The following is a 16,969-nucleotide window of genomic DNA, read 5'->3' on the forward strand; positions in this document are numbered from 1 at the left end:
CCACGAGGACACATCCTCGTGGTCTTAAGTTGGAGGGACAAGTGGGTTCAGTTTGAAATTTAACTGAGTGTATCTCATGGGCTGGGCATTGTTCTATTTGTACTGTGTGTTCCTTATTTGAGACTGTGAGCTCATTTAACCTCAATAGCCTCTTTAAAAAATTAGACTTTTTATTTTAAGATGTAATGTAGATTCCCATGTAGTCGTAAGAGATTATATGGAGAGGGCCTATGGTATTTTGCCCAATTTTCCTTAATGGTTCCACCTTGCAAAGTTGGGATACAATTCATTACTGACTCACTAACCCTTTGAGGTTTGTGTTATTGCCCTCATTTCTATTCATGATTAACCTGGGTCTTAGAGAAGCACACAGGCATGCCCAGGTCACCCACATGGTTAATGTAGAGTCAGGTGGAATGTGGGCTTGGAATTTCCAGGCAGTACCATTATGATGGTCTGTGGCAGGCAGCAGCATTCACTTTGCTTGTTTATTCATTCATTCAAAAAACTTTTATTGACTAACCTCAGTGGGTCAGATGCTTTCATAGGGTTATCTGATTCTTCAGCAGTACTGATAATCAGGTAATATTTTCTTTTTTAATCTGAGAAAATTAGCTCTGCGAAGTTATAAACCCCCCAAAGGAAATATAGTTCATAAAGGAGGGATAGTAAATTTGTACAGTTCCCATTTTTTATGCAGGTGGTACCCTAGGCATTTTACATTTTACATATCCATAATCCAGATATATTCTTGTAAGGCAAGGATTTTTTTTTTAATTGAAGTATACTCAAGTTTACAATGTTGTGTCAATTGCAAGGTGTTTTTTGAATTTTGAATTAAAAAATATTTTTTGAGGAGAGTAATTAGATTTATTTATTTGTTTCATATTTTTAAAATGAGTTACTGGGGATTGAACCCAGGACCTTGTACTTGCTAAGCACGTGCTCACCACTGAACTGTACCCTCCTCCCCAAGGCAAGTTTTCTTATCCATTATTCTGCAACTTAGGAGTTCAAATAAATTGGAGTTGAAATCCAGATGTTTTGATCCCACTGTGGTTCTTTTGTTTATATTCTGCTGAAGCGGGTTCGGGAAAGCAGTTCCTTTGTTCATTTCTTTATTCAGCAGTTTTGAGGACTGACTATGCATAAGGGTCTGGCTAGGTGCTTGGTACAGTAAACAATAAGTGATCCTTCTCTGCAGGGCCCGGAAGCCTAGACCAAAAGCTGGGTAATGTGATCCGAGCTACGGTAGCCATGTGCAGACTCTGAGGACAAACTGTACCCCCAGCTTTGCTTGGACTTCCCTTGCCTTCTGGCTGGTACACACCAGGTCACCGCAACCCAGAGGGGCCCGCAGCCCGCAGCACAGTATGTACTTCGATCTCCTCTCCCCTCTCTGCAGGGCCTGCAACACGAGCATCCCTGACTACGTTCAGAGTGCTGAGGACTACAAGACTCTCCCCGTGGTGGTCCAAGCCGTTGGAATCATCTCAGAGAATTTCTTTTGCATTTATAAGCAAATCTCCTTGGTGAGCCGGATCATCCCCTGCGGCTCCCAGTGGGCACTCTGTATCTACTATAGGCACCACTATGCGCCCGAGAATGGGTGGAGCGAACTCCAGACCAACCGCAAGTTCGTGGGCCTTGTCACCATTGCGGACTGCCTCTTGGCCAAGGCCTTCGATAAGCTCCACATGCAGAGGAGCTGTATGGCACCACGCTTAATGACTCTCAGCTCTTTGTCTTTGTGCTGCATGGGGAGGTAGCCGAGCAGACACGCACCGACGTGGCGTTCAATCTACAAGGACTGCAGTGTGGTGAAGAGGATCGAGGGCTTCACTGAGTCACTCTTCATCTCGCTCAAGTCTAAGTGGCTGGATGGGGCCCCCGACAACTCTGGGGACAAGATCCCGCTCCTCTGCATCCTGTTTGAGAAGGAGGACTTCATGGGACTGGACACAGACTGAAGGTAATTTACCTGGCGGCCCGCCCGCCCTGGTCCTGTGCCAGGTTGCTTCCCTACATCCAGAAAGGGATCAACAAGAAAGAGGGCTGTCTAGTAGCCAAGGGTGGAGGGAGGTGCAGCAAGCCGGTTTACAGACATTTAAAAGTGAATCCGCCTTTGTTTCAGAGAGATCCTTTTAGGGTTAGTGTGGACACTGCCTCCCACTTTTCAGACAGGAACCCTGGTGGGACACTTGGAGTTGCTGTCCAATAGATTAGCCAGAGCTTCTGATGCTAGGAGCTCTGGGGAGGAGGCTGGTCTGAGCTGAGAGGTGCTGTAGGTCAAATGCACATCAGATGCTGAGACTTGTCTAGGAAAAAGAATGTAAACTATCTTGTTACTTTCTATATTGATTACATGTCAAAATGATAGTATTTTACATACAGTAGAATAAGTAAGATCTGTTCTTAAAATCAGTTTCTAGTATTTGTTTTTGTTTGTTTGTTTAGTTCTTTGTTTAATTTTTAAATGTGGCAACTGGGAAACTTTCTTTACATGGATCTCATTTCATTACTGATGGGCAGCGTGTCCTGGGATAGTCTCATCCCTTTGCTTATAGATGAGATGCTGAATCCCAAGATGCAGAATGAGGCTCCGGTTGAGGTGGGAGTGGAGCCTGAGTCTCCTGACTCCTAGGCTCAGCACCTGCACGGCTCAGGCCCTCTCTTCATGCCTGACAGTCACCATGCCAGGTTAAGACATCAGAAACACCGCCAGGGACTTCCGAAAGAACTCCTAATGCAGGAAAAGGCTTGTCACGGAGTTTGGGACAGAGCAGGGAAAGGTTCATATTCACTTTGTCCCTGTGATTATGTCAAAGGCCTCACTTTGCCTCGAAAGTGCAGACGAGCTCTTCTGGGCTGCCTACTCCCCACCTTCTGCTCTGTTTCCCCGTGTGTCCAACATGCTGTCCCTCGGGCAGGAGAGGTTGAGATGCCTTTGCAGAGAGGTGGTCCTCCTTTGCTGCGGAGAGTGAGGGAATCTGTGTCTCCCCGGCCTACGGCCTTGGGCCTTGAGTCTGGAGAGCGCTCATGGCGGTCTCACAGGTGACGGTCAGAGCTCCTAGAATGTGCAGCTGGGTCCGCTGTGGAGGCGGTGATCTGTGATTCTTGAACTTACTTAAGATCAGATCCTAATTTCTGGTTGTTGGTCAGTTGGAGGAGAAGGTGCTAGAGAATTGATAAAAAGAAAATCCAGAACAGCCCTGTGAGTGAGAGGCACAGGGGACCCGAGTCCCACCAGCGTGTGTTCCCTGGCGAACTCTGGATGAATTTTCAGTTCCTCCCCGGAGATTCTTCTATGGCTTAAGGAAGGGGCAAGTAATGTCGTGGCCATGATCTGTACTTGTCCTCACAGGGTCCTGTGATCTACATGTCCGCACTCACATTCTTCTCCTTGGAGATGAGGTGGCAGGTTTAGGAGCCTGGGCACTGCTGAAGGCACAGCTGCCAGCACCAGTCTTCTCCCAGACTGGATCCGTTCACCTCACCTGTCACCTCCTGCTGAGCCCCCAGGTTTTAGTCCAGGTAGGTTCATCGGTGCAACGTAACCAGGGACCAACTTCTCCCCCTGGACAGACTGTTGGGTGAGCAGTGGAAGCCTGGAGCCATGCCCCAGCCCCGTGGCCATTGCCTCCCCTATTGTCATAGGAGGCACTGGTGACATTTTTGCTCAGCAACTGTTTGGCTCTGAGTCTGTAGACCCACCAGAGAATGCCAGCTTGTTTTTGCCTTTTCAAGTCTTTCCTTGGGATTTCGCAGAGTAGTTGGATGTGTGCTTAGCCCATAGTGTTTGACACTGTCACCATTGTTTACCCAGAACCTCATGTACCAGGCATGGTTCTCAGCATCAAAATACAGCAGCGCATTAAAACCTCCCTCCTGGTGGGTCTGTCTGTTGTGGTACAAAAAGCACCCAGCCAGCATCAGAACGTCAGTGAGATAACGCGGCCTGTGAGCTCGGGTGAAGCACGTTCTTCTCCAGTCACTTTTACTCCATTGTTCCTTTTACAATTCTACAGTCATTAATTTATAAAACAATGCTTTGGCGCAGGAGCAGAGCCTAATCCTCTCCTGCTACTCTTGGTGGGAGTGAGTAAAACTGTCCAGCCTGAAATGTGACCATAATTTGTAGCTCAAAATCTATCTAGACGCATGTAGGTGGAGTTTTGGTTTGGGGCTCTGACCACTTTGGTGTCCCCCGGCAGCACTGCTCCACACAGGCCCCTGCCTTCCCTGGAGCAGGAGGTGAGAATGGGTCTCACTGTCCCTGCGTCCCTGGCCTCACACACTCACGTAAATTCTTGTACAGGCAGTCAAATTCATTTTTGTTCTTGTGTGTTTCTAATTTTCGCTTGTTCCTCTTTTCCTTTTTCTTTTTCCCTTTTTCTCTTGTACTGGCCTTTGAGTATGTTGTTGCGTCTGAAAAGGTGGGCTGTGCACACCCTGCATTGGAAATAGCTGGATCGCCCTCCGTGCAGTCTCCATCACTTTAAAAGACAAAAACTTAACAGCTGCCTTGATCCATGTATTATCTTAGTCATCTTTTTATTTTCTTATTTTTGGAATGTTTGCTTTGTTATCACATCACCCACTGGTGTTTGATACCTGTTAAAATCCTTGCTTTGAGGAACCTGTTTGGTCCTCCTTATATTTGGTGACAAATGCACCCTTATTAAATTTGTTTGATTGTTTTCAAGAAGTGAGATACGAATTGATTTAGGCGGCTGCTGAGGGATTATTTTCATGGTGTATTTAATCTTGTAAAGTCAAAGTCTGCAGCATCTTGCTCAATTCCTGCTTTTCCACAAACGTGCTCGGCACGCGGTTCCTGGCTGTCACTCTGTGACGTGCGTGATGGTGCTGCCTGGCCGGCGGTCACTGGTGAGGAAGTGGCCGGCTCATGGGTGAGCAGCTGTTGGAGGAAGCAGTCACCGTTTTTGTTTTTTTTTTTTGCATTCAACTTCCCAGTGCCATTTACTTTACTTTAGCTTCATAAAGGGGCAGAAGCGGGTCTAAAATCCATGCCACTCTTTTTTCCCTTTACGTGGCAGTTTTTTCTGAGTATCAGGACAACATTGCCTTCTCCTAAGTAGCTGGCTCACCTGGATCTGGTGGACACAGGGTCCGCTAAAGGGGACCGTGGCTTCCTCTCTGCTTCAGCCAGTTGGCATGCAGAGCCAGGTCTGTGGTTTGGCTCAGCAGCCATGCAGTCCTCCCTACACAGGACTTTACTTTTAACACATGTTTTCAGTAAGTAGCTGACTCTGTGTCTGTTGCAGCTGACGTCCACCACTGACGGCCGTGTCGTTAGTTTGCCGAGTGAGTCTCCAACACCTAAGTCAGCCGTGTAGGAAGAAGCTTTGACCGACCTAGGACCTTGGATTTTTACCCCCACTCTGGTTCATCTCACCTGGGGGAAGTGTTTGGCCACCACCGTCATGCTGGCCATGAGGCCTTGTTCTCCTTTCATGCTCTGGTCCAAATGTCGACACTTCACCCTTCACTGACTTGGTCTCGCTTGAGACAGGCCAGGCTTTCTGAAAGAGTCCATCACATTCTCGGGGGGAAGAGAACAGATGTAAGTGTCACAAGTAGAAGGAGTCTAGGCTGTCCGGGTTGGCAAATGCAGGCTTGGATCTGTGATGGCTGGGCTGTGCCCTGGACACAGGCCTTTCCCGTGGCTCCTGAGAGCCCAGGGTTCAGAGTGAGAACAGCCTTGCCTGGGTTCCTCCATCCTCATCTGCTCACTGGCAAGTGTGTCTGCTAATTAGAAGCTTCCACAGACCTCGGGCCCTTCAAAGTTCAGACCACGGAAGAACCTTGAGTCCCTTCTCCAGGGCCTCCTGTGTGAGAATCCAGTGCCTACTGAGGTGACCCGTGCCAGGAGATGCCTCCCCATCCAGGGAGCACCCTTCAGAAGATTGTGACTCACTGCACCATGCTATGAGCTTGTGGGGTTCCGGCCGTGGTCCCTGCAGAACCAGACTTGAGATGGGCTTAGCGATGGAAATGACAAGACAGATTCCAGTGCAGGGATAGGTGGAGGGAACAGGGGAAATTTAATGTGACCTCAAACACCTAGGTGAGTGCTGGGGCTGTTACTAATATGGGGAGCGTGGGAGGTACCTCCAGAAATCGAATTCCAGAGTAAATGGTGGACATGAGGCATTTTTAAGATGCCATTTGTCATCCAAGTTAGGACTTCAAAGACGCACTCTGGTCTATGAGCCTGGGGCCCCGGTGAAGTTGCCGGTCTAGAGATACACGTTGTGAGTCGTCATTCTTAGCTGGTGTTCACAGCCGTGTAGTTGGATGAGCTCATCTCGAGAGGTGCAGACTGAGGCTGAGGGGGGGCAGGGCTGTGCCTCGGTTAGAGGAAAGCCCAGACAATGCAGGTTTGGTGTGTCAGTCAGCGGCAGCGTTTGCGATTTTCAGAGCAATACCATTTAACCTTAAGGGGCGGGGGGATGGGGAGGGCCACCCAGGAAGAAATCTGAAGGGAAGGTTGTGGCCACGTGTGCGCGTCTTGGGACGATGCAGTGGCTGCAGTGTCCAGGGTCCGGAAGGGGAGTCTCCTCAGAAGCTAAAGTTGGAGTGGGGAGAAGGTAGTCACACCCATCTGTGAGGGAGAGAGGGAGGCCTAGGAAGTCCCCACCCTACTGGACTCGCTTTCCCATGAACAGAAGGCAATCAGACAGAGGATCTGAGGTGAGAAGGGATGGGGGCTGGGAGGGGAGTCAACCTGGAGAATGGTGTTTGGACAGTTTTGGAATAATCTCCCTGCAAAATAGAGTTAAAAATTCTCAGACTCTTAAGAACATTGATGGTGACTGGGGAGGAGACAGTTGTTTTTCTGGCCTCCTAAGGGTAAGTCATGTATCCGGGGACACACAGAAGAATCAGGCAGTCTGTTCTGGGGGCTTGACCCTTACCGGGGGGAACAGAGCAAGTTTGAAGGGGGAGGAGGGCAGCGGAGGGAAACGAGCCAGGCCCCGTGTCACGTACCAGTTGGCCGCCCTACTTGCGTGTTGCATTCACATCCATGCCTCCCAGGTGGGTGGTGGCAGCCCCCTTTTGCAGATTGGGAAGCCTTCTCAGAGGGGTTAAGGAATTGGTCTGTTTTGCGGCTAGTAAATGCTGTAGCAAGATTCAAGCAGGGCCTTGTCAGATTTCAAGAGCATGTATTCTCTACTAATTCCGGTACCTCCCTGTTGTACGTGGAATGGTGAAGTGGGTCAGTTTTGGAGCCTTTCAGAGAAAGTGCAACTTATGTGCCTCAGGACTGTTTCACAAATCTCAGTGTTCTTTGATGGTTCGGCACCGCAGTGCTTTTCGCCCCACAGAAGTAAGGTCTTACTCTTTTGATGATGACGTGGTTGCAAATGACGTACAGGTGCAAAACCAGACTTAGCAGCTTCTGAAGGGAAACTCTCTAGTTCTCCCTTGATAGACTTTCTTCCGCGGGATATAAATGTGCTGCAGCGTAGGCCTGAGCTTTCCGTATGGAGTGAGGGTTTCATATATAAAGTTAGCATAAAACGGTCAGATGAAGAAAATCGACAATGAAAATTTATTTTTGGGTTTCACTAGACAAGATATACTATCAGTTCATGGCCCTTATAGCGAATGAAATTGAGTACAGAACATTGCATTTGTTCCTTTCTATTTAGAGTTCTCTTACTGCATAAGGCTGCCTGCTTTGGAACATCAGCTCCACCACCAGGGCGCTGTCTTTGTGTTGGTGTGATTGCATTTACACAGTGCATGTAATCTGGGCTTCCTCAGCCCCAAACACTCCAGTGCAGAATTACGGGCTGTAGCCATCTCTTAGTCACGCAAATATTTCTAAAATTATATGATGCTAGAAAAGAAAAAAGAGAGAGAGAGAGACTGCCCTTATCAAAATTCCTTTCAATTCTAACTGCAAACTGTTGTTGAGCAGCTCTGGTTTCCTTTGGATATGAATATATACATTTCTTTGCATGTAACCTGGATTTTGGACTAGAACACCAAGCTCTTGCTGTCCACAAGCCACAAAAATAGTAACCATATTGCATACGTGTGAAATATTTTATTCCTTTTTCTGAGAAAGAATCCTTGAATTTGGGACTTCAGCTGTGATTTTTGCTTTTTGCTTCTCCCACCCCTCTTGTAATCTCTCACTCCTACACACGTGGCCCCCAAGAGGTCGTGGTCTCAAAGGAGCAGGCAAACACCCAGTTGGTCTCCATGCAGTGCTGATGTAGAGGGAGCCCAGTCAAGACCTAAAGGACATTATCAGAGAGGAATTCCTGGAAGAAATGGGCTCTACTTTCAGTTGTGAGGACATAGTAAGTGTTAGCCAGGAGAAGGCATCAAGAGGATGGCTCACGTGGCAGGAGCAGCCCGGGCAGAGGCCTGGAGGCTTGTGGGGTGGAAACTCGGGGAGTGTGCCTTGTGTGGTCCAGGGTGGAGGGTGCCCTGCTGGGGACGACACTGGAGATGACCTTGGGTGGAGGGCTTTGGATGAGTTTGGGTTTTACTAGAACTGACACAGGAGGCAGTGAAGGGTGTCAGCAGGTAGTGACCCTCAGAAAAGGTACTTCTGGTTTTGCTTCTGATATTCTACAGAAAGAAGTGTCGGGATGGGCGAGAGCAGGTATGTCTGTAATTTGGAGTCCCACCCCGTCATTCATTTATTCATTACACGAGCACTTCTGAGTGGCCAGGGGAGAGAGAGTGGACCCACATTAGTAAGCAAAATGTATTTGCTTCTTGGGAGCTTAGCAGTGTCAGAAGTTGACAGCCTAGAATGTTCTAGGAACAGAGGAACAAAGTGTGGAGGTTGGGGGGAGGGAAGGCTTCCTTGAGAAACAGTCAAAATGAGCCTGGAGGCAAGTGGGAAGTAGGAGCAGGTCAGGGGGCCCCTGAGGTTACTGGGGACCTGGGAACTGTGGTGAGGCTGGGTGAGCAGTGTCGGGGGTGGGGCTAGAACTCTACCAGGGAGCCTCTGAAGGGTTTGAAGTGGGGGTGATGTAATCAAATTTGTGCTTTGGGAAGACTGCCGTTGCTCTGTGTGTGTGTGTGTGTGTGTGTGTGTAGCGGGGAAGAGCGGGAGGGTGCCACCAACTGGGGGGGGTCATTAGAAAACCATTCACAGACTGGGAGGTGACCCGTGGGAGAGGGGCGTCGGGGCTGCTTGGGGACGGCAGGGGCAGTGTGGATGACGGATTTTCTTATGGGGAGGGCTTGTTAGCGGGGCCGCCCTTGCGGCGCCTTTTGGCTGGAAGAAAACAGATGGAGGCCACCAGGTGGACTTTCCTCTTCTCTCCTTCCCTGCCTTGTGTGATGATCTTAGCTCAGCCAACATTTGGAAGAGAAGAGCTAAGTTCCAGGGTAGCCCAGGACTTTGTTGAGCTCGTTCGCTTGAGATCTGATAGGATTTAGGTTTGTGTTCAGATCTGCATATACACTCTGGTAGAAATATCCGTCTTTTGGATTTCCATAGGTGTTTTATTCTTGATAAAAATTGCGTTCTTGGTGAGAGGAAATTTAATACAGCTGTTATCTTTCTCAAAAAAAATCATATCTTTTAAGAACATTAATATTCAAAAAATAGGAATATTTAAAAATGATAAAGTAAGGCTTTGGTGTAGTTTCTTTGGTTTCCTAGTTAATGTGGACTTAGAGCCTTTGCATTACTTAATAGCACATCCTTGTCAGTATTTAAAGAGCTGTTAGGGAGCGCCCCAGGCCCCACCTCTCAAAGCATCATTAAAGTTTGCTCTGAAATAGTGAGGTCATAAAGGTCTTGTTTGCAGAAGCCAAACAGTTGGTTTATAATATGCAGCATAGCTCCCTTTATAAAATAATAATAGGATCAACATTAAGAATGTGGAAGATAATTGATTTATTTGAAATCTGAAACATAAACTTTTTTGCGCTAAAGTTGCAACTGGAAATTTTGAAATGAAAAATCCTACTGTAATATAATCCACGGAATACATATGGGCCTTTCACGATTCAAAAGTAAATGTGCAGTGGTTTTTGAAGTCAGGAGCATTCCAGCTCAGATACTGGCATTGATGGTTGCTGGTTTTCAATGGAAGAGCCTAAATTTGCCTTCTTAGCTGTTTTTGTTGTTGTTGTTGTTGTTTGTAGTAAGAGGGTTGAGTAATACTTTGACAGCATGATTTTGGGGAAATTTAGGGTTAGATGTCGTGTAACAGCAGTGAGATATTTCCATGCATTTTATTTTCCGGACATCACCAGGGCACATGTGTGGTTTGTGCTTGCAGGCAGGGATGCTGCAGTACTCCCTGATACATCACCGTTATGTCCTGGAGCTGCTCCGGTCAGTGAATGATTTTCTGTGGCTTGGAGGTAAGGTGGTCTGATGCAGATGATCAGATGTGTAGTTAAAGTGCTATTACTTGAAATAAGAGAAACCAAGAAACATGGCTCTAACAATACAGGATGAGGGAGGAGAACTGGCTGAGCTACTTGCAGTGGGGCGTCTTCTCAGGTGATACCCTCCCCGTGATTCCTGCCAATATCCTCCCCAGCCCTGCACGGTAATGCTGCCAAAGCAAGCATGCACTTTGCTCAGAAACGCAGTGAATTTCCTTGTGCCTCCATTGGTTGGCTTTTTTTTTAAAGCACATCTTGCCCTTTGTTTAATGTCATCCCTGCTAGTCACCTCTTAAACTCATTCTTCTGGACCTCGTCCATATATAGCTGCTGAATGGATGAACAGAATGTAGTATCTCCATGTATTGGAACATTATTCAGACGTAAGAGTGAATAAAAAAGAAAAAAAAAATAAAGGGGAAGATGAAAAAGTCCACCTGTTCTGGGAAGTCCACCCTGACTGCTCAACCCGACTTTTTCCCTTTGAAACACAATACCTTATGCTCCAATCTACTCTTTTTGATAGTACTTACCACCTTCTAATAAACTTTAACGTTTTCAAAAAAAAAAAAAAACAAAAACAGAGCGAGATGCTGATACCACTTCAACATCTACGAGCCTTGATAACAGCATGTTAAGTGAAAGGAACCAGACACAAACGGCCACATATTGTTGATTTCAGTGATCTGAAATGCCCAGAATAGGCACATGCAGATGCAGAGAGCAGGTGATGTTTGCAAGGGGCTGGGTGGAGGGGGGATGGGGTGTGACTACTAGTGGACAGGGGGTTTCTTTTTGGATGATGGAGTGTTCTGGAGATAGATGGTGGTGAGGGCTGCACAACCGTGAGTGTGCAGAAGACTGCTGAGCGCTGTCTCTGGGAGCGCCTGTTGTTGGGGCTGCTTTATTTTGGCCTCATCCTGCAATGTGAAGAGTCATCTTCTGCTGTGGCCTTTCTACTCCTGTGAGTGGTGAGGGTCAGACACTTTGCAGAGTCATGAATCTTTTTTCACCCTTGCTAAGTGTAGGCAAAAAAGGTTTAAGCCTGAGAAATTACTCCATCTGCAGAAATGTCTTTCAGTTTTGCATGGTGTAAAAATATTGAGAGCTTTTAAATCACTGAGGACAGTCTGTGTGGGGAAAGAGCCCGTGAAGCCTGGGTGCGACCTGGAAGAGCCACGCTTCCCTCCCAGACACGGGTGGGGACTTCACCCCCGTTCAGGCAGTGAAGGGCCCAGACCCGTGAGCGGAGTTGACACTCGTGAATATTTACGTGTATCCGCTGCTTCATCTTGGATATTAATTTCAAGCTGAGTCAGTTTGTGGCGGTAGCCTCATCCTACATCAGGAAGTTATAGTATCTGCTCTTTGAGGTGAAGACCAGACAGACTTGATTATTTAACAGTCTCTCTTGAATTGATATCTCAGATTCCTTTGTCAAAAGCAAAACAGCAGAAATACAGACGTCCTTTAATGCCGATGTGACCTGGAACGGGTTTAGTCTCAGTGCCTCAGTGGCCTTGTCTGCGGGTGGAGAACATGATAACAATGCTTCCCTCAGAGGGGCTGGGGAGGGGGGAGTGAGAAGCACAAATGTAGGACTTACACGTGATGCTCATGAATGACCGAATTTAGTGCTCTCAGCCTGGTGAGGCCTCAGGGGCAGAGATGTCAGAACAGAGCAGTCCTAGCCGGAACTCGATCCGTGTTGGCAGCTGTTACGATCACTATCACCACTGTGGGTTATCAGGTAGTTTTAAGACTTGGTAATATGAATTCTTGAATAATGTTAAAAGACTAGACATCTCAGACCCAGTTTACATAGTTCTCAAGAATTCCTCTGAGAAATGGATGTTTTTTTCCCCATCTTAAATCTGAGTTGAGTCTCTAAAAAAATTCTGTATTCCTCCATCATTTTGCTTTAATTCCCCATTTCTTAAAAAAATTTTTTAAATGGAGTTACTGGGGACTGAACTGAGGGCCTCATGCATGCTAAGCACATACTCTCCCAAATGAGGTATAATCTCCCCCCTGTTTTTTTTAAACTTTACTTTCTTAATATTCAGAGTTTAGAGGCCTCTAATTCTTTTTCTGGAGACTGATCCGTGAATCTGTAAATCTATAATTAATGGACAATACTTGGTGTAATAAAAAAATCAATAGATTATTCTGCAATCCATCCAAAAGGAAATGTTCATTGACTTAAAATATTTCTCCTTTATGGTGATTTCTACTTTTTGGTCTAGCTTAATTTATTAACAGCCATCCTCATCATCGTAATGACCAAACTCGCTGTGAGTGGACACCTACCTAAGGCTAAAGTGCTTTCCTCATGTTTTATTTCATAGCAGGTGTTTGAGCGTAAGTATCATTGTCTCCTTTTTTGCAGCTGAGGATTTTCAGATGGAGCAGCTTGTCCCAAATCATACGCAGCAGTTGGTGGCTACCTCTGTTCTGGAACCCTGGCTGCACAGGATGCATTTTTAATTGCTCCTCTAATCAGCCTCCCATTGAGTGCTTTCCCGAACACCTCTAAATCCATAAATGGACGATTTTAGTGATCTCAGCCTGATGAGGCCTTGAAAGGAGAGACACCAGTGAGAATGTGAGACAGAGTGGCATAAATTAAAATTGCACATTTTCAGAAATGATTTATTCTCAGGTAATGACTTAAAAATTTAGTATTTTTTTATTTTAGTGCCCTGTAAGCATTAAAACAAAACATTTAAAATAATTATTGTGCAAAAGAGAAGTGGGCTTTGAAAGTCCAACCATTGCTTATGATGTTACATGTTTTTCTCTAGTGGCCCTTATTGACAGATATACTTACAAAGACTGAATTGGTTTTATGTAGTCTTAGTATTGAAGAAAAGATTGTCAGTGAATATTGTAACTAAAATCTTTACTCTTTTCTTTCCTGATGATGAATATGTAATTTGTTTTCATGACTTAAGTACATTTCCTCATTTGTGAAATTTGAGTAATATGGTTTAAGTTGTCTGACTGTGAGAGTTACACGCCTTGTATACAAAGCACCCAAGGTGTGCTTAATAAAAATATGCTGTCACAACGCCAGATAGTTTAGAAGGATCAACTCTGAATACTAAAGAATGTGGCTTATTTCTGATGCATATTCAATAAGTTTATATATGATATATATGAATATGGTTTAAGGTAACAAGGATTCTTTTTATTTTTGTGTGCAGTATGAAGTTTTAATGAAATCTGTATCATTCTAATGAGACAGGGACTAGTTAAATTGCCTTAAGCAGACGACCTTGAAGATTATTTACTCAGAATATGTATTGTTACATCTCAGAATTCATGTTGCCGTGTAACCATCCCCTCAGACATTTAAATTCGTCTGATTCTGAACAGATCCATTAAATTTAGAAAAATCCACATTGATCATTTTCAGGGAGTAAGCTTCTCAATTTTGTGATTAAAGAAAATTTTGATTTTTTTCCTGCACTCTTAACAGGTTTAAAATATCAAAACATTGATTTGACGTGTCACTATTTAATAGAGAGAATAAATCTCATGCTGTTTTACTATGTAAATAAATGTTTTTGTATTTCAACAAACTTATATGATTTCTGGCTCTTTGAGAAGTATTTTGCAAGATACTTAGATTATCTGCTTTTGGATAAATACAGACGTGACTTTTATGAATATAGGCCTAGTACAGATCTGTTGGATTTTGCTACAGTTCAAGACATGAGGCCTAGGGGAACTTTGCTCCGGATTGACAGGAGGACAGATCCCAGGTCTCCGTCTCCCCTCCTGTAAAATGAAGTGGCTGGACTGGATTCTTTCCTCTTCTAAGATGAGTTTCCATGAGCCTGTGTCTTTTGTTTATATTCAGGAGTATTAGCAATATCAGATTAAATACTGACTACCCCTCCCTTCCCCCAAAGCAAAGTGCAGTATGTGGTACACAAGCTTTTAGTTACCTGATTCTCGTTTCTCATCCTACAGGCAATTTTTGTGTTGCATGTTTCCCGACAACCTGGAAGGTCTTTTTAGCCATAGGTGGCACTGTTGCACCTTCTTACAGTCTTAATTTTCCTGTTTTTAAAAGAAGGCTTAAACAACGTGATTTTATTTTGATTATTTTGCTTAATGCTTCAGAATACCACAATGTCCATTGTGTCTGTCTGCCTGGAAAAATTATTCTGCTTATATCTTAGTTTTATTCTGTCATCTCGCTGTGAACTTTTCAGACTTGCTGTGCAAACAATGGCAAAATCGGACTTTTCTTCCAGTGTTAGAAACCAGTGAGCGTGAATTTTATAAAACAGCTCTAAGCAGCCTCTGGAACACCTTAAAGGTGAAAAGTGTATTGAGTTCCCTGAGTATTGACCCCGCTGCTGTGTGCTTATTGGTGGGAGATGATTTGGTACATATAAGAAGGGGTGTAGTGTTTTGACTTGCGTTTGTCTGCACGTGCTGCCACTGAGCCACTTGAGCCTGAGTCAGTTCGTTCTCAGTCTTCCCCTCGTCTGTGAGATGGGGACGCTCGTATCTGCTTTGTAGAATTCTGAGAATTAGAAGTTATGTAAAATGTTTACCACAGTGGGTATGTCAAGAGGGCTCTTAAACTTTTGCTGCTGTTTTGTGTGAAGCCATCATTTGACGGTCTTAGGCAACTACTAAGAAGCACGAAAATAAGAAAAGCTGGTTTTATGATGAAAGATATTTGAGGAGGTTCCATAGATCCTATACCCATAATTTAGCATCAGCAGAGTCAGAACTGTTACACAGTGGCCCTGAAACAATGTTAAGCCACAGAATTTTTTGTTACTTCATATATGTTGTGGCTTAAGGGGATCCAATACTTATACACATGTTGTCTCCAGCAGCCACCTGAGAGATGACACAAAAGAGTAGGCAGGCGTTAAATGTCTTCTTTGTTACTGATGAAGCCACGTTCTCCATGAACTTCAGGGCTGTGGGTAAATGAGTGTCGTGATACTGTGTCCCAGAAGTAGAGACTTACCCTGTCCCAGGTATCTCTGTGCCACAGCGAGCCTTCCCTTGAAAGGATCTGCCCCATCATGCACAGGAATGTCCTGCCATGGAGCTGAGCATCCCGGGTGCTTCCCAAGGGTGGCCAACCCTGGAGGGAAAGGAAGGGTTTCACATGCCCTGCTTGTCTCCCTGGAATCACACCTCACTCTGTTAGTGTGAGGAGGGCTAGCTGTGGGCAAGGTGTCAGGGGTGTGAAGGGGGAAGCACTCTCCATGGCCCAGAGGAGTGGGGAGGAGGCATCCCCTCCCTCAGTTTAAAGACGTGGTGGGATCAACAGAAGGGTGCACCCCAAGAGTTTATAAAAGGAGAAATAAGGATTTTCTTTGGAACTTTGACGTGCCAGGAAACACAGAAGATGATTAGAAGGGAGACTTGTAAACCACTGTAATATTAAGTTGACATTTGTTGAGCACCATAAAAGTGCTACATTCTTTTCTGAACGTTTTACAGAAGTGTATCCTTCAATCTTCTCAACAAGCGAGTAAGGAAGGTTTGATTTTTATCCCAGCTTTACAGTGTGGAAATTGAGGCACACAGAGGGTATGTTGGCCAAGGTCACAGTGCTAGTAAGTGGCAGAGCTTGTATTTAAACCCTGGCTGTCTGGTTTTGAGGCTCACAGAGACGGGCTTTGGGTGTTTAGATCTATCTGCATGCCTTGATCACTGTACGTCTGTGCATCCGTTAGCCCAGAAAGGACAGGGAAAGGAGAGTCACACAGTTGCTCACAGTCGTGTCTCGGCCACTGTCCATGAAGGGTGCACCGTGATTAGCGTTATATTCCAGGCAGTAGATCTGTTGGTATAACAGAAATTTAGTCCATTGAGTTAATCTAAAAACCCTTCCTGCTCTACTTCTGTCCATGCTTGCCATGTGACTGCCTGCCCGTAATTGGTACATTGAGGAGAAAATGTACTCATGGTTGAACTCTGATATTTCAGTCTGGTTCATAGTTTCACGTCTTCTGTTACATTAATAAGTTAAGTTTCTGGTTTTCTTGCATCAGTGTCTCATGCGTTTGGTTATTGTGAAATCAGTCCATGGGAGCCCAGGGTTTCTGACTGCATAATTTTTGAGCACGTTGTGGCACTTCTACCCGTGCAGACCTGACTGGATGATGTCCGCCTTCAGCACTTTTTTACCCCAATATCAGGGTCCTATCCCATCTCCGGATGTGAGGCTGGAAGCTTTCTGAGAAGGCCAGTCAGAGGCCAAGTCCACTAATCAGAAAATGATGAACTACCTCAAAGTGGGTTTAATAGAAGAAAAGGGCTTCCAGGTAATCCGATGGGCTGTTCAATTCCGTTTGGTGAGAAGCTGTCCACTGTCTGTGGTTGATCTGATTCTTTGCTGTTGAAAAGTCTGGAGTAGATGAAGGGACTTTAAAAAGCAGAAAGGAGCGATTTCAGGTGGTACATCCACACCGGGGAGAAGTGTTGGATGACCGCCTGTGTGAGGCATAGACAGAGTCCTACAAACTTCATAAAACAGCTTCAAATGATCTTCCATCTGAGTGCACTTCATATGGGGTCCAGTTCATCA

The 16,969-nt window shown here is 45.5% G+C and overlaps 1 long non-coding RNA gene across 1 annotated transcript in view; it reads left to right on the forward strand.

Moving 5' to 3' along the window:
• The first annotated feature begins 1,232 nt into the window (after window positions 1-1,232).
• Window positions 1,233-16,969, forward strand: part of LOC141579324 (uncharacterized) — a 32,691-nt gene continuing 16,954 nt past the window's right edge. The window contains exon 1 of the long non-coding RNA XR_012510469.1: window positions 1,233-1,972. This is a non-coding gene — a long non-coding RNA (uncharacterized LOC141579324). The remainder of the gene's footprint in view (window positions 1,973-16,969) is intronic.

This window comes from Camelus bactrianus, chromosome 2 (genome assembly GCF_048773025.1).
Source record: "Camelus bactrianus isolate YW-2024 breed Bactrian camel chromosome 2, ASM4877302v1, whole genome shotgun sequence".
Classification (NCBI taxonomy): Eukaryota; Metazoa; Chordata; class Mammalia; order Artiodactyla; family Camelidae; genus Camelus; species Camelus bactrianus.